The sequence below is a fragment of the Coturnix japonica genome, chromosome 2 (assembly GCF_054131305.1).
Source record: "Coturnix japonica strain WE chromosome 2, WE-NBRP24, whole genome shotgun sequence".
Classification (NCBI taxonomy): Eukaryota; Metazoa; Chordata; class Aves; order Galliformes; family Phasianidae; genus Coturnix; species Coturnix japonica.
This window is the reverse complement of record NC_140664.1, coordinates 75,154,855-75,173,786: the sequence shown is the minus strand read 5'-3', so window position 1 is coordinate 75,173,786 and position 18,932 is coordinate 75,154,855. Positions and strand designations below refer to the sequence as shown.

General features: G+C 39.5%; 1 protein-coding gene across 5 annotated transcripts in view; it reads right to left on the bottom strand.

Moving 5' to 3' along the window:
• The window catches only part of LYRM4 (LYR motif containing 4), a 76,905-nt gene that overhangs the window by 2,473 nt on the left and 55,500 nt on the right, over positions 1-18,932 (bottom strand). The window lies entirely within an intron of this gene.

Here is an 18,932-nt window from a genome sequence, read left to right as displayed (position 1 = left end):
GAATATAATACTGCTCAAACTAAGGCTGACAGCAAGTCAAGCTCTCAAAGCAGCAAAAAAAGTGAGGGAAATAAATGTTTCAGGATTCTTCAATTACTATTTTTGAGGGGGAAAATCCTGGTAGTAGTTAAATTTTTTTCATGTGTGCCTACGTTCACATAAAATGTAAATAATACTGCCTTTTTGGGAATGAACTATTTAATCTTGATAAGCGGTGTGGTCTGAAACATGCAGCACATTGATTTGAATCCTGAAACGTTCCTTACGAGGGAGGATTGATGAGCCCTTCTTAAAGGGAACAGCAGTTTGCCTTGCCAACAAACACTCCACTCTTGGCACTCAGAGCTCAGTCAGTAACAGCGTATGAGCAACTCCGATTATTTCTGAAATTACTTATGAAGTGTGTTGCATACAGAATATTTAAAACAAAGGCCATACACAACTGAGGCATGTGTTACCAACAGAAACTTCAAGCTGTCAGCAAGTGTTACTTATCAAACAGAACTCGCTGCTCCCGAGTTACGTGGCAGGCTCCATCCCTTAATGGCTGCCTTACCACAAACCATGCTGTAGTGTTTGATTTTTGTATCCTGTGTTTCAGACTCTAAATAATCATAGAATCATAGAATGATAGAATTGCTCAGGTTGGAAAAGACCTTGAAGATCATCAAGTCCAACCACAGTCTAACCATAGTACCCTAACTCTAACAACCCTCTGCTAAATCATGTCCCTGAGCACCACATCCGAATGGTTTTTAAGCACATCCAGGGATGGTGACTCAACCACCTCCCTGGGGAGCCTATTCCGGTGCTTAACAACCCTTTCTGTAAAGAAGTTTTTCCTGATATCCAACCTAACCCCCCTGCCCCTCCCCTCCCATCAACTTGAGTCCATTTCCCCTTATCCAGTCACCAGAGAGAAGAGACCAATCCCGCTCGCTCTCACTGCAGTCACCTTTCAGATATTCTTTAGGCCTTTTCATACAATGCAGCAAATTCAAGGGAGGCTGGGAGAGATTACAAAAAACGCTGGAACGTGAACTGTGATTTTTTGTCTCCACCCACTGAGAGACAGATGAGACTGAGTATGTAACTTCCCAGTCAGTCTTGGTAGGACTGCACAGCAAATGGCACTGTGCCATTCTGTCCATGGCGTGCTCTGCTGCCTCACTTTCAGAATCTATTCTATGATGTTCTAAGCTGAATTCTGAAACATAAGTATTTTTTTCTTAACCGCTAGCCTTGAATTTCTGTCTTTATGATCAAGCTTTTCGATGTTTCCCATGCACTTCAGACAAAACAAATATACGTTCCATTTATAGCTGCTGAAAAATTCACATCTATAAACATCAACTGCATCAGCAGAAGGACTGCCACAGTATTGACACACAGACATTCATTAACTCGTGGAATCAAAACAGCATTCCTGGTGTGCTCTCATGGGAAATTAGGTCTAGAGGAAGCACTTGAAAAAGCAAGTGTCACCGAGGACTCTTCTCCCAAAGAGTTAAGTAGCTATCTCTTGTGTTCCCACTTTGCCATGTACGTGCATTTAGTTCATACGCAGCATGCCATTTACTCTTCTGGTAGATGGCTGTGAGCCAGCGTAGAGGTCAGTGTCAGCATTTTCATTAATCACAGGAAGCTGCTGTGGAGAAAGGCTCTGCCATTTGCTCAGCAACCTCGTTAGCCATAGGGTTATTTACCTCTCTAGTAATGGTGCCGTTTAATTCTGCTGTAATGAACGCACAATGAAGAAGCACTTTGTCATCGGGAGAAGACTATCAACAGAAATACAATGCTGCTTCTTATATCTTACTGAAGTTTCAATTCTGCCTGCAACATTATGTACATTAAAAGTAAGTATGACAAGTTCAGCCCTCAAACCTTGACAATTTATCCTTGCTTGAAGATTTAGTACCACTCTGTATGGTCATTTTTTTCTCGTGATCTTGAAAAAGTCAATCTTGCCTCCCAACTGAATTAATGACAAATCAGGTTTTCAGAATGAGATTTGTCAATGGATGTAAGTGAGGCAACAAATGGGGAAAAGGAATTACTGAACAGTAAGCATTGATGCATCTTGTAGCACAGCACTCACCGCGTAGGTGGGGGCGTAGTAAGAAATATGTAGTAGAGCTAAATGAGAAGAATTAAGTAGAATTAAACACAGAAAAAAGCCAATATCCCAAAGACTTCCTAACTGCAATCATGGATGGTTTTATGTAAGTCAATACAATATGACTACAAACACTCCTGGTGTCTTTATGGTGTTTTTTTACCATTGCTTTCTATGCAAAATCAATGCAGTATTTGCATGGGTAGCAAACGGATTGCTGAACAGAGCAAAACATAAAAGTGCTTTCTTCTAATGATGTTTTGGGCTTTAACCAGTATACAGTACAAAATATTTCTTGTTTCTCTTAAACAAATGCAATTAATAACCGAAGTTGATGTAGTAGAGATGGTTTTCCATATTAAACACATTTACATATATAAATACATATATATATATATATATATATATATATATATATATATTTATATACACATGCACAAACATATACATGAGCAACAATCTCTAGGTAAGCACAGCAATCTTCTCTTTCACTGCAAATTTGTAGCAATGGTTCCTATAGCCTGGGACACACATGCATTTTCAGTTTTATTACAGAGAGAAAGGAAATGCCCTATTTGCATATATACACTTATATATACACTTATATATATGCTCACTTCATGATCCTTGAGGTCCCTTCCAACCCAGGTCATTCTATGATTCTATGATTCCAAATGTAAGAAGTGGATACTACAGCTATTAAGAATCATCTTTTCTTCCTCACTCCTCAACTCAGATACGCTATACACAGCACAGTTAAGTCTATTTTCTGTGTTAACTAAAGCCATTTTAATATTTTATATAAATACAGTCATTTTTGAAACAACACTGTAATGCAATAATAAATACACCAATGTGGTGCAGAGTAATTAAGCCCAAAAAGCAAACCCAGAACTCATCAGTAACCGTTCAGTGCTCTGCCAAATCTTTGTGTTGGCATTAAATGCTGCTGTAGTGGCCTTATTTATTTTTGCATATGAAAGAGTGTTGAAAAACTGCATTTGGCTCCTTAGCCATATAAATTATTTCTGTTCTTGAGCTGGAACTGGTATACAAAAATGTAACATTTTGGAGACACTGCTCTTCGTTTTCAGTGCTTCCATCTGTTACGCAGGAATGGGAAAGGAATTGAAGGGAAGCACGGAGCAAAGAAGTTGGAGTTGCTGCATGCTCTGCTTTTACCCATGTTTTGCAAATGCTGTTTTCTTTGTTCCTTTGCATCATAGCAGCATCTACTGCCAGGGCTACAGTGAGTTTTTGAAAAGCCAGGAACAAGTAACTTAAAGCTGCTGTTTGCCTGACTTCCAATAAAGAAGGAGGTGTGAAGTAAACCAGCAAACAGTCAAGAATTCCTCTGAAAGTTGTTTCCATTCATAATGACAAAATGCAATTTTGTTAGAAATGTATGCAGTGTATCTTGGTATAATTTTATTCAGCCGATGAGAAGTAGGATCACGTAATATTTATCTAGTGCTCTTACTAATCTGTTCTGTGGGTTCCCCTGAAGAGATACTCCTCAGCAGAGAATCATATCTAATCCGACAGTGATTAACACATAAAATACTGCAGGCGTATATGCTTCTGTACAGTTGTAGATGACGAAGTACAATAGCAAAGTATTCTTCTTTTTAAATGCTGATTATTATTTCTTAATAAAGAGAGGATTGATTTTTTTTTAATTACCCAACCATGCTGCTATCTTTACAGACAATATGGACAAGACAGACAGCCTCTGCTCTAACGCTATGCACATAATACAGTGTGAGATAACAAGTAAAGGTCCTAAACAGAAGGAAAACCACTGGAAAGCCAAGTGGCAGAATCAAGTGCTCCTTCAGTCAAGTCACACTGTTTCACGTCTCTGATTTCCTGCAAGCCTTCTGGACTACAGAAAGCAGGAATGTGACAAGGATTAAGTCTGGACAGTGGCATGGGCAGCAGCCTGCTGCTAAGGGGGAAGGGAAACTTGGAATAGCCTGAATGTAGCATGCAGAGCAGGAAAATCACTTGGCTGGGATGCTGAGCATGGCAAGGAAAGCAATACAATACATTGGTGCTTGAAAACACAGCAGAATTATCCAAAGTGAGTGGGAGTGCCTTCCTTGCTCTTGCACACACATCTCAGACATCATATGATTACAGGCTGAACCTTAGACATGATTACAGGCTGAGCCTATCTGTGTTCGCATTCAAATGATGGAAGAGCATAAATAAGTGAATTTATCTTCAAAAAATATATTCCTAAGTCCAAGATAAATTTTCAGTAGGAGAGTTTGGATTCAATGTTTCTTCACCCAGAAAGAAGCACCTCGTCTACTTAGAGATTTACACGTCCAGTCCCTGTTGCTGAAGCTAATCCAGCATTTCGCTGATCTGTAAATGAATTAGGAATGGAGTAAGAGCTTTTCTTTTTCTGTGTTAACAAGACTCCCTTTTTTGGCAAAGTACTAACGTATTACTAAACTACAGTCAGCTGTTCCTGATAGGATCACAAAGATAATTTCCTTGTTTATCTGACTTTTTCTGATGGATGATATCCAAGATTTCTTTTTTTCTCACTTGGCTGTCATTTGTTTCACTGTCTCCAAGTCCCACACCTGAATGTGCCCTGCACTTCTAAGAGCTTTGTTCTGGGGGTGGTGAATTACAATGGGAGCTGTATAAAGCACAGAGCATCCTTGTTCTCATACACCCAGGGGACAGGAGGTAGCCTCTCTAGCTCTTGGGAATCAAAGACTTCAGCTTTTGGAAATTCAGCTGGAAGAAACATTGCCTGTACTGTTTACACTCTTCTGAACCTTGCATAGGGAGCAGATGAAGTACATCAGTCATATAGGACTGAGGATGAATTAGCTGAATTTCAGCCAAGGTTTGTGACTATGTTGTCACTATGTAAGGACTGTGGTATAGAGAACCTGAATTCTGTGGTTCAGCTGTGCTCAAATGACACTCAAGTCAAAAGATGCCATAAAGCAGTGTCAACTGAGACAAGCTCACATGAGATCATAGAATCATAGAACAGCCTGGGTTGAAAAGTACCACAATGATCACCTAGTTTCAATCCCCCTGCTATTTGCAGAGTCAGTAACCACCAGACCAGGCTGCCCAGAGCCACGTTCAGCCTGGCCTTGAATGCCTTCAGGGATGGGGCATCCACAACCTCCTTGGGCAACCTGTTCCAGTGCGTCACCACCCACTGAGTGAAAACTTCCTCCTATTAGCTAACCTAAACCTCACCTATCTCAGTTTAATATCATTCCCCCTTGTCCTAACGCTATCCACCCTTGTAAACAGCCATTCCCCCTCCTATTTATATGCTCCCTTCAAGTACTGGAAGGCCACAATGAGGTCTCCCTAGAGCCCTCTCTTCTCTAAGCTAAACAAGCCCAGTTCCCTCAACCTTTCCTCATAGGAGAGGTGCTCCAGCCCTCTGATCATCTTAGTGGCCCTCCACTGGACCTACTCCAAGAGTTCCAGCCAGCCAACTTCTAGTCCATTGAACAGTCCATCCTTCAAACTCACACCTCTCCAATTTAGAGAGAAGGATGTGGTGAGAGCCCATGTCAAAGGCCTTGCAGAAGTCCAGGTAGATGACATCCATTGCCCATCCACCGAAGCTGTCACTCCATCACAGAAGGCCACCAGATTGGTCAAGCAAGATCTGCTCTTGGTGAAGTCATGCTGGCTGTTTCAAATTACCTCTTTATCCCATATGTGCCTTAACACAGCTTCTAGGAGGATCTGCTCCATGATCTTCCAAGGCACACAGGTGAGGCCCACCAGCGTGTAGTTCCTTGGTTCTTCCTTTCTCCCTTTCTTAAAAATGGGAGAGATGGTTCCCTTTTTCCAGCCACCTGGGACTCCACCAGACAGCCATGATTTTTCAGATATGATGGAGAGTGGCTCGGCAACCACTAAATGATGTGCTTGTTTAATGTGCCCTGTGCACAAACAAATTAATTTTCCAGTGCTCCTCAGCCCAGCCCTTTGCACAAACATTAAGAAGAATTAATGAGGGAGAAAATAATTATTTGCAACCCCCTCAGCTCTTGAGCAAGAGATATCTCTGTTTTTGTGGATAAAGGGTATCGCTTACATTTTACTAGTTTAATTGGAATAAACTATAGCAGCACTTTTTTCTTTCTTTTGGCACAGATAAATTACTGGGTTTAGCACAGCTGGTAGAAGCTAATTCTGCACAAAGAGTTCTTTTCAGTAGTGTGGGTGGCAAAACACTTTCAGCAACTGGCTTAATTAGTTCTTCCTTATTTGCAATAGCACAGGACAGTTAATGGGAGAGGGAAAAAAAAGAGATTTAGTGGAAGATGCAGCATAAAGTAATCCTATTTGCTCTTCTGGTTTTGCCAGTTCTCCCTCACTTAATGCTATGCTAAGCAGAGGCTTGCCCTGGTATTTCTCAGCAGAGCAAACCATCAGGAGTGAGAGGCCAGCAGCTATTCCAAATATAGCCAAAAACCAATGCAAGTGCCAGGCCCAATGGTTTTCAGCCTTGCTGCTCCCATCCCCCAGCTGCTGATAGAGCTCTGGAGATCCTCCAGCAGCACAAACATTGAGCGCCTGTGGGATGCAGCTCCTCCCTGATAAGAGCTGAGACTGGTCAGACGCACACAGCCTCCCAGATATCGGACAGAGGGGGTAAAGGCCAGGAAGGACAGAAGCACCCGTATTTACCTTCAGAGTAGGTCAAGTGGGAAACAGCCAGGAATTTTTGTCTGTTTCGTGTTGAGTAATGACTCTGGAGATATACAGTGCAATGGCTAGCAAATACATTTAAAAGCTGATTTTTCCACTGGCTGATTTTTGGCAGCCAGTGGAAGATAGAGAGCTACTCCCATAGATAGCATTGGGCAGACTGTTTAGGAACAAGAGGCCATGAAAATGCCTTGCAACTGCTTACAGCTCATTTAGGGGCAGTTTGATACTGAGAACAATATTTTGCTAATGTACACCTCTCTGCAAAAGTTGTTTGAAAGTCTATGAAGCCTTGGTCCTTGAAAGGCTGCTGTTAACCTAAAAAAGATCAATTAAAGACACTTCAGCAAAAATGGTCTAGGATTTTGTCAGTGGAAATAATCTCTAATGTGACACTATCTTTTGCATATTGACAGGTTACATATTTCTTAGTTTTCATTTATTTGTATGAAAATAATGAAACAAAAAAAGGAAACTGACTGAATACAGACAGAAAACGATGAGGCTACTTGCACAAAAGCTATTATGAGGGATCTAGACAGAGAGATGGTATCTTTTCAGTGCTTTTAAATACTCACCAACTCAGAGTTAATTCTAACAAAAGAGGAATAAGATCAACTGGAAGAAACAGAAGTGATTATTTAACGTGTGTGATATGTTTTGTCCTTTAAAATATATATGTCACCAAAACGCATCTTGCCTATTCTGTGCCAGCCTATTTTACTATCAAAAAATGTGGTATAAGCTTTATGTATAAGCCTGACTGTATGAAAGAAACTCTGCTTTGGGAAAAAAAGCACAGGAAACCAAGCCAGTAGATGGCATTGTGGCACTTCATAAAACATTTCAGAAAATCCCACTTTAAAAAGAATGCAAGCCTAAGGATTGTGTTTAACCACTTACTGCTTAACCAATGCAGAATCTTGTTCCTGTTCAACGCTACTCATGCAAAACTGAACAAACAAAACCACACTAGTGGATGATCATATTAGCCCTGAAACAAATTTCCTCTGCACTCCTTCCCAAATCCAATTAGCTCTGTATACTGGTTACAATCCCAGATTTGAAAAGATGGTATCTGATGACTCATGTCTCACAAGCCACAGCCACCAAGGGGAGACCAGAAAGGATGTGATCAGTTGAAAAGTATTTTCTAAGGAGTAATCACATCCAAGATCTTACACAGCAGTACAGATGATACCATAAAACAAACAAACAAACAAACAAACAAAAACACCAAACAACAACAACAACAAAACCAACAAACACAAGATGCAACAACAAAAAACTCCTTGCAGAATAGATATTATCCATTAAAAATAAATTTCTGGAGTATTTGATGAATACTTCCATTTGCTCCCTCTACAGGCCCATTCCCACCTCATGTATTCCGTAAAGCTTACATACAGATGGTCCTCATGGTATTAATGTTTAAGAAAATGTCTAGATTCACTGCAGCATTTGTCTTGTATCCTTATAACAAGGAAATGTCAAGACAGTGTAACCAAATCTGCAATGCGTAGGGACTTTAAGTAAATTTCAATAGCTCCCTGTAAGTGACGAATTGCATACATTCAGATTTTCTCCATGTCACTTACATCAGAGCAAGTTAAAGCAGCCTAGTTTTCCTGACAGAGAACTTCAACTTCATATCTGCATTTTCTGAAGGAAATGAGACAGGCAAAGACTAAAATGAGGAAGCATAATTTTAGGAAAGCCAAATTCTAGCTCTTTAAAGAGTTAGCTAACAAAACTCCCTGGGAATCTGTCCTCAAGGACAAAGGAGCAGAGCAGAGCTGGCAGATCTTTAAGGAAGCTTTCCTTAGGGCACAAGAGCTCTCCATCCCCAGGTATAGGAAGTCAGGAAAGGAAGGCAAGAGACCAGCATGGCTGAATGGTCAAACTGGAGAGCAAGAAGCTTTTATCAAAGCTATCTTTGTATGTGGAAATTTCCTTTTAAATTTAAGTGTCTTTTAAAGACACATAAGAATGAAAATATGTCTCTTCCACCCCTTTATGAAGACTCATTACTGTGAACGATTAAATATTAGAAATGAAGCCCTCTTCCCTGGAACAGAGGTGGTCAGGTTAGACCAGAGCACTAGGGAGGACAGGATAACATATCTCATCTGTTGAGAGAGATGACACGTCACAATCTCCCATAGCATTTCAGAGAGGAAAAAATGCCAGAGGAAAGAAGGGAATACAACCCACTACTCTACTGGTCAGTTCCAAGCTTATTCCAGTAGCTTGTCCCCACCATCAACAGATCCTCAAAGAAATCCATACTCTACCTGTAAACCTCAATTCTTATGTAGCCAATACCTCAACATAATCAGAGTTGGAACATGTGCAAAAGCATTTATACTTTGGTTGTGACATTAGCTCAATATTTAACACTGCACCAGAGAGGTGCCACATTCTTTCATTGCTCTTCCAGATCAAAATTAAGAGTCAGAAGAAAAATATCTGCCCTTACTTGCACAGAAGTAGGGACGATTTGTGGTAGAATTCATGCTAGCTAACATGATCTATGCAGTTTTCCCCTGCACTTTCAGCATTTGCAGAACCAAAAACTACTTGTGAAACATACCCACCTACAACCACGCAACACCTGCACCAGGCAGGGGGTTCAGTCTTATGGTTCCCTAAGGCTAGAGGCTCCCTGCTGACAGCATCTGTCCAGGAGGAAAAGCAGATGGCCAACTCCTACAGACTTTTCTGCCTACTCGACCTGATACTCTACACCAGTCACTGGGGCAGATTTAAAGTAGGCTTATAATATCTGTTGGGTAAATTAAAGAGTTAGTTGTGTGATACTTCTTGGTCCTAAATACTGGGGCTCTGTATAGAGTTTCATTAAGAGAGATCAGAGAACAACTGACCTTCAAGATGCTATATTGCTAATTTGCTGTATAATTCCAGAATCAATTAACAACTTCTTGCCATTTCGAAAGCAGTTTGTCAGATTTTCCAGGTGCTCTAACACTGACTACAGCAAACCTATGCCAGGTTCAATAAAATCTACTGCCTGCAAATAAAAAGCTTTCAGCTCAGCAAGAGTTAAGTTTCTTAAAAAAAAGAAAGAAAGAAAGAAAAAAAGTAACAACAACAAAACCCTTTCTCTAGAGAAATACAGAGATATCTATATCTTACAAGCTGGTGCACAAGATCTTCTCTATAAATCAGCTTTTACAGACTAATATTTCTCACTGTTGCGACCTTACAATCCAATCAATAGTTATATTAAAATAAATCAGTCAGAAAAAAATTATAAGTAACAGCGAGGACAAGAGTTAGTTTAACCTTAAAGTGCCTTCTGACCACGAATTTCTTTTAAACCACAAGAATCTGTTCTTGATTTTTGAGCATTTGTATTCTCCCCTCTATAAACTCATCCTGTAACTGCATAATCAGCTATAGACAAAATCATTCAAGTGATATTTAATCCATTTTCCCAAGTGTGGAAGGGCTTTATGGTTACAATGCTTGCCTTTATTCTAGCAGTAACTTCTGAAGTCCAAATCCAAAGTTGTCACAAGTTCCTAGAGATATTAGCAACCACCTACAGGAGAGTCCCAACATAACAGCCTCTCCAGAGGAATGGCTGCAGCATAAGTACAGCTCTCTTTGGTAAGGTGCCACAGAATCACTTAGGGAGAGCCATTATAGACGTTCACACCCTGGCATGGTGATTGGGTAATTCACCCCACCATTACTGGCTCCAGCTTTCATTGCCAGCTAAAACTAACTTCTGTGTGATGCAGGTAAAGAGCCACACACTATGTCCTTTAAATTGAAGTCACTCATTTCCTGCAGAGTCCCTCTGTAGCTTCTCCCACAGCACAGTAAACACCCAGCTATCTTCCTAAGTTTAGATTCTAACTCTTTAATATATGTAAAATAGTTAAGCGCCCAGCACAGGAGCTGAACTTGCCGTGTTACTTTGTCCCAGTTGACGTTAAGGGAGATAAATTCAATTTCTATCAGTAACAGAGGAAAACTAAATAGTAATTTAACTATTCTAAGAGATGGACTAGAACTCATCCTAATTACTACCGTCTGTCTGAGTCAATATGGAAGTGTTAGAAAAATCTTCATGCAAAGTGAGGCAGTTACCGAGAGGAATGACAAATGCTACATTTGCATCAAAAAATGCTTTACCTTTGGACTTCCGACTAGACAATAGTACTATCCGTGCCATTTTAGGGAGAAGCTTTCTCAGGAAATGTACTGGTAACACATTTATCGTTTCCTCTCACTCAAATGATATCTGCCATAGTTCCTTCTGTCCCTCTGCCTGCCTCTGGTTCTACAATGATGCCCAGACTCCTGTCAGCACAAAGGGAACAAGGAACTGCCCAGCATCCCTTAAAGCAATGGTCACCTTAGAAAAGTCTTTTCATAATGGACCACCTCTCTTCTGTTAGAGAATTTCCAGTTTTTAGAGAATGTGTTTTGCTTATGATGAAAAAACGTAGAAGAAAGAAAATCCCTGGCATAGAGATTTGGACTCATTGTGCCAATAATGCCTGTCAATATTAGCACACAAGTTTTTAATGATTCACTCTCCTGTTTGATTATCTGTTCCCCCAAAACACCTTAATTAGCAGAAATATTGATTTTACGCTGTTCAAGCCTAACAAGCTTAAGAAATAGGAGCCAAAAAACCCATTACTGAATAATAAAAAATTAAACTGATATAGTAATAAAACTGTATCAAGAAGAAATGTCCTCCCGGATCTAAACTAAGTTGCAGTAGATAGCATTTTAAATAGTTCTAGTTGAATCCTGCTGAGGAAATCATTCAGAGCACTGCCATGCCAGGCGAGTCACCGAGTGCTCCTTGAGGTGATGAGGTTGTTGGTTGTCCCCATGAACTGCCTGGTTTAAAGTATTCTCCCCCAAGTACAATGGAGTCATGGCACAAAGCAAAGGCCTAGGCCTATCTACCAGTCTTTCCATATCAAGGTGAGAAGCCCCCTGGTCCAAATCCAGATTTTAAAGAGTGACAGAAAGTTGGTGTTCATCAATTCAGCATGCATTTTGTTTTCCCCAAATATTTTTATCTAATAAACTTTCTTCTTCTCTTTAAACATGTGAGAAATTCTGAATGCCTTTTCAATCTTAGAAATCACAGCATAGTTTAAGTATATGAACACAGTCTTCATAATGATCTCAAATAAAGACACTGATGCCTGAAGGGATAAGTCAGTCTCACTTTCTGTTCTAGGTATTGCCAGTGATTCCCCAGATAAGCCTATAACTACTTAAGCTGCAAAACTCTCTAAAGTTCTACACTTGCACAAGTGTATCTGAAAAAAAAAATCAGCCTTTTTCTACAATAAAAGATTAAACATTCTCATTAAAGTGCTCAGAGATGTCATCTAGATGAGGAATCTTGTCACTTCCTCTGGTTTAGGAAAAAACCATCAACAAAACATCCCCAAAGGACCCTTTCCAACTCTATTTCTTTAAAGAGCCAACCTACATCACAAGGGCTGTACTCACAGGCAGGGAGGGAGCAAACAGTTTTTAGTGAAAAGAACACATTTTAATCCATTCTTTCCTGACAGTAAATGTATCTTTCAGAAAAGATAAAAAGCATGTCCTAGCTTTAAGCAAGTCCTTATGCAAAGAGCCAAAGTAAATAACTGAATCCTGGCTAATATTTGACAGTTGCTGCCTTATGGAAACAGAGAGGTCTGCAAGGATAACAGCGAAACGATTAAACCCTAAAGCAGTATGTCAGCTGCTGAAGAGATTTAAAAACATGCATGCACATTGTGCCTTCAAAGTTCATCTCTATGCAGTGAAGTCCTTAAAGCTACTTATAACACTCTTAAATGCATTGTCTCAAAGATGCAACTTGTTGCTTGCACTGACCTTAAGCTCTTTAACAATAAAGCCGTGACTTATGTTCTTTAATTAGTAAGATTTATCAGTTTATTCATATGCAGGACAGCTAGGTGAGGACTTACTTAATTAATGAAGTGGCAAATAACGCAAACAGAAATGAAGTATTGCCTACTCAGAAATAATTAGGTAAATGGAGTCCTACGGAGAAAGCTATTCTTAGGTCACGATCAGTAGAATGGTAACAACTGAAATGGAGCTGGCGCTTATTTCTACCTGTTACTACAGCTTCCAACTCTCACTCATTAGTGTTCTGTACCAGCTCCAGCCCTGCAAACTTGTATTTGAAAAGAATACATTCATTTCTGTGAAAGCGCATTTCGTCACAGGTATTCAAAATGTTTTGCCAAACGAATCAGTTACGTTTCACAAGTTTCCTGTGATGTAATGCAATATATTGACTTTCTGGGAGAAAACGTGAATATCCACATATTAAATAAACAAATGACCTTTCAACAGTCAAGTCTGTTCAACGCTGAGAAGAATGCTGTCAGCTCGTAAACAGCTTTTAATTCCTGCTGATTGAATCCATGCTGCTCTCTGAGTCAAGATACACAAGGCAAACTGATACAATTATGAGAAAGGGAACCAGAGGACCCAAACAGCACATGAACAAAGGTGAAATGTAACAAGTTTGTATAAAATATCAATCATCAGTTCTAACTTTTGTCCTTATACATTTTCTCTGATGAAATAAGCTCCTGGTCAAAGGGGAGCAAGAGAACAAGGTAGAGGTTGATAATTTCTAATCAAGGAGAGCAACCTGGTCATGTCACAATTCCATTGTCATTGTCCTGTTATTAAGAGTTGTAAAATGGGTATATTTAAGGGACATGTTAAGAATGCCAACAAGAAGCTTCCTAAACAGTCTTTTCTTGCAAGTACAGAGCAACTTAGAAATGTCCTCTTGTAGTTCAACCATGACTACATTAACAAATTAAACAAATGCAAAGGTCTTGCAAAAAACAAACACGCAAGTGGAAATGACTGGTGGAGCATGCAGGAAAGAAACAGATTAGATGTGGATCTTTTAGGCATGCTGTTCTTTCATATCACCTTATCTGACCATGTAAAAAGTTAAAACATGCAAAATAACCTGTCATGAGACAGGTTAGTTTCACCCTACTGATGATGTGTCATTGCGCTATTGAGACATCTTCAGATGTCTCAATACTTGGAGCAGAACCCTTGAGTTACTCACCTATAGAAGCTAAAACTTGCCAAATTCTGAAAGCTTCCAGTTCCTGGTTTGCTGTTATCAATTCTAATTACAATAATGTCAATATACAATCATTCAGTCGTAACATTCAAAATCAGCAACATGCAAAGGTAATAAAGACACAGGTGTGGAAATAAAAGGAAATCTTAGAATCACTCTATCTACACTGCCTGTGAACATACCCCAGTCTGCTTGTGATGAACAGTATCCACTCTCTCTCTTCAGCAAATCATAACATAATATTTTTAGCTGTTACATTTTGTATGTCAAATGTATGACAAATATTGATAGTCTCAAGTCTAGCAGCACAAACAACACAAAATGCACCCCATCAAACATTAATATTCCATGCCAAAGATATTAAGAACAATTTCATGATGATGAACACAATGATCTTCTTAACTTTTATAAGCAATATTTTTCACTAAGTGGTCTGTAAGTACCTATCATCCTTTAGTTTTTGTCACTGCTGAAAGGTAGGTATCCTTCTTGAATCCCACAGGGGAAAAACATCTATGTTTGTTAAGCTACAGAGAAGAAAATGCAGGGGTTCTGACTCCATTGGGCCCCCTCACCTTATTGGCCTTTCTCTATAGTACAAAAAACTCTACATCTGAAAACGGGATTCTAATTCAGCCTGGAAGGAAAAGCAAGGAATAAGCAAATAATCTTTTATTATTATTATTATTATTATTATTATTGGATTAAAATGAATAATTAAAATTCACAAGCTAGAGCAGAACTTGGGTAGGTCTAAACTGACATTTTCTGCTGCAGAAATATTGCCTAAGCTCTTTCAGAACTTGCTTGTATGCCAGAGCAAATATTTTCATTTCATTGAACTTGCTAGGCAACTCACCAACATAAAGTATATGTAAAAACACTCTCCAGTAATACCAAGCCTGGAATATTTATTGAAAACATTTGCAATCCTTGAAAACAAATGCTAATACTGCACATATTCAAACTATGAACTCCACTTTGTGTATAAAATAGCAAAGAGAACCTAATCTAAAACAGATTTTCATATCAGAGGAGAGGTGGTGGTGAGTGGGTGCTCTTCTACATATTACTGCTTAGATTTGACCTTCTGGGCCACCTTTGCCTAAAATTAGCAAGCTTCTTTTTAAGCTCTTTTGGATGCACATCGTGCTACATTTCAGTGCTCTACAGATGAATTAATAGAAGGATTATGAAGCACTCTGAGGTATTTTCTTATGAGAACATAAAGGGACTTAAGTTAGGACAGAAGTTCCCACACCATCTATATATCTATACTTTCCTCTCTGATACACCTAATACCCTGCAGGCCTACATGATGCATTTCCATTTGCATCAACAAAAATTGTGTTTGTCTACCATTGCAGCCACTAATTAATAGAAATTTTAGTGTAGTTTAGGGTCTATTTTAATGATAAATTCCATTCAAGGCCCTACTGCTTTGGAATAAGAAGTCAATTTAGTAAAAAATCTTGTTATCCTATGATACGATTATTTAAAATTCATCCAGATCACATCCTGTTCTTAGAGTCTGTGGTTGCCCCTATTCTATTCAAAAATTGAAGGAGCTAAATTTTATACCACTGAACAAAGACTATCATCCATTTTTATATTGTGATTGAATATTGTATTTATTTAAGCAAGAAGTACCTTTCTGAAATGAACAGAATTCATAATGACTGCTGTTGCTTTAGTTTGTTGACAGGGAATTCCAACCAATCTTGAGAGAGACATACAGTTAATAAAAGACTTCTACTACATACAAAACCAGGAGCAGAACTTATTAGCGTAACAATGGAAGACATCATTAAACATGACTGCTCTTTAAGGCTGATTTCTAGCACCAAGTCTTTGTATTGTACACAAAGTTGATAGCAAAATGGGTGTTACTGCCTTCATGGTGAAAGCCTGGCTCTGCTGAAGACAGAATGCTGAGTTCCAGTCTTGCCCTTGAAAGTATTAGACAGGAAATATACATAGACTGTTTTTTGTACACTTGACATTTCTGATCAAGATTTAAAGCAAACAGGAAAGAAAGGACAAGATCACAGTCACAATCTTCTTAACACTGCCCAAGAACAAAGGTTAGACAGAAAGAGCAAGCACCTTGCAGCTCTAAAAGCAGTCTGCAGGAGTTTGAGGTCATCTCATATGTCCATTAGCTTTACCAAGAACAAACAAAAACCTCCATTCCTCACACAGTTCTGTCTCCGAGTGACTGAATGGTATTCTATGCTTCATCATTAATTCCTGAATCATAGGATGGTTTGGGTTGGAAAGGGACCTTAAAGATGATCCAATTCCAACCCCAGCCAAAGACAGGGCTGTCACCCACAACCAGCTCAGGCTGCCCAGGGCCTCAGCCAGCCTGGCCTTGAGTATCTCCAAGGATGGGGCATCCACAGCCTCTCTGGGCAACAAGCTGTGTATTTCCAGGTGGGTTCCTGCATAAAACTTTCACATAGGAATCTCGAACAGCAGACGCTAAAGAGAGGGAGTTGAGATGAAGGAGCTTGGCAAATCCATGAGTGAATTGATACTTAAGCTAGAGGTACCATTTTAAGCTCTATGCTTACCATGTAAATCCCTTACTCAGAATTAAAGTTGATCGACAGTGCTGCACAGAATCTGATAGAATTTGACACTCCCCAGGCATCAGTGTTCCAGTTACTGATTGCTACTGCAGACCAGTACATTCTGGTGATGATGCTTTCCAAAACCCTCAAAGTCATTAGAAGTTTGTCACTTGCTGAGATGAATGACAGTAACTGAAAGCGATGACTTCTCAGGTATCATAATTTTGAAATTCTAATGTTCCTCTCTCAATATACGCTGCTTATTTAAAATTTCTGAGGGTAAGGGGTCCAAAACACACAAAGCATTCATCCAAACTGAAGGAAACCACTGCCTTTCTGTCCTTGGAGGTGCACAGGGCAGTCTTGGCTCGGTTTATTTCTATTTGCCAAGGTCTCATCACACAGCCTCTGGTTCTGAAAGCTGCCAGATATTGTATATAAATGGAGCTGTGTGCTGCCAAGAATTCAAAGCACTGATCATAGACAAAAATAACAGCACTACAGTTTAGTAGGAAAAGCGTGTAGGGAGACAGTGTTTTATAGGACAAGCAAAAACAGAGAACAGTGTTGCTAACGCCTTAATTGATGGCTCTGTATGTTTGTAATTATAAACAATGCACTTTCCAGGAAGCACCTTACTCTATTCACTTAATGGAGGAAAAGCTAGAAGTTAATTCCCGTTCTCTCTGAATCTATTACCAAAATTCCCATTTGCTTTAGGTAGGATCAAATTTGTTTATGCATTAGTGTTTCCCAGTTGCCTGATTTTTGGATTAAATTTGAGATATAAGAATTATTTTTCAAAAATAATTCAAATGGTTTTGTCTATCTTAGGTTTTCCAGAAACACAAAGGCTGCTTCAGCTCATGACAAACTGCTTCAGCAAGCTCCAAACTATCCACACAGCCAGAAAATAGATTTAATTGGAGAGACTGAATTCATGTGGAAATTTTCAGACGTAAAAACTATTAGCAGTTGTTTACCTCCCTGCCATTGAAAAATGAGGAAATACAGCTACAGAACAAACAAACAGCTAAACTCTACTAATAAAAAGGGGCTTTAAGAGCGAGATAGAGGTTTGTAAATGGAAGATGTATCAATAAAGCTGCAGTGCTTCATGTAGACTAAAAATCAATAAATGACCCTGTATTATTCCAGTGATGCTTGTAAAGGGTTTTGTTGGTATTCCAGAGGAGGTGTGATTACAAGGCCGATCGCTGCTGTGCATCTCTGTCACGCAATGCAATAAAGGCGTGCAGCCAAAAAAGCGCTGAGAGATTTTGCTTCTAGTCTCGTACACTAATGTAAGAAGCATTCAGCATCCATAATGAGACAGCATCTAATCATGTGCACTGTGCCATAAAAACAGTTCTGCTAGAAGTGTTGTAGAACATGGAGCACTCCTAAGTTTTGCAGAAACTCCTGCAGCATCATCTACTGCAAAATGCCACCACTGCTGGCTGGCTGTGTGTAACAATGTGTTGTGGTTAAGTCGATCTTCTGTTTTACTATGGAACAATGCCCATCTCAGCTTACTGCTAGCATCAAATCAACGTACTGCTTTTGTGATAACTCTCCAAGACTGACAAGACTGAATTTTGGTGACAGCAGACGGAAAACAACAGCCATGCTACTGCTTGCTGACTGTGCAGAGTTGGCACAAGTAAAAGAGGAGGCACTGAGAGAATCTGCATCATCGTCATTGTTGATAAATCCATTTCATGGCTGCGGAGAGACACGTCTGCACTTGGCAACGGCTCCATGTAAAAACAAAAACAGAAGAACAGAAATCCTTGTTTTAGTGCACATTACAGAAATGTAACTTCCCAAGGGAGTCTGATGCATTAATGACACCTCTTTAGCCACTGTCTAATGGCTTCTGCAGACATGAAATGGAATATTTTACTGCTATTTTCAGCCACCTGTGCCGTTTTTTCTTTCAGCTCAGGTCTGCCAAAACTGTAATCAAACTCTCTGTGCTTTATACCATTATGTGCTTCTTAGTATCATACCAATGCACCAATTAAACATATCACTGGTGCCACACATACTGACTGCTGACCTCCCACATTGACAGAAGCTCAATTTTCTTGCTTATATACCTGGAACTTTTTAGTTATTTAGCAATCCTCCTAATCTAGTTTAAGCTTTCTATTAAGGGAATGTGGAATGAAAATTGCCTCCAAGTTGTAACGCAATGAAAGGATTCAGAAGGCCATCACTTAACTCCTTGCTCTACCACAGGCTTCTAAGATTGTGGCCAAAAAAGTTGGAGTGCACCTATGCTGACATCTTACTTTTTACCAGAAGCATACTTCTGACGTGAAGTTCTTCATCTTCCATGTTTTGCTTCCCATTGTCAACCAGTGTCTCTGAATGCATGGCCTGG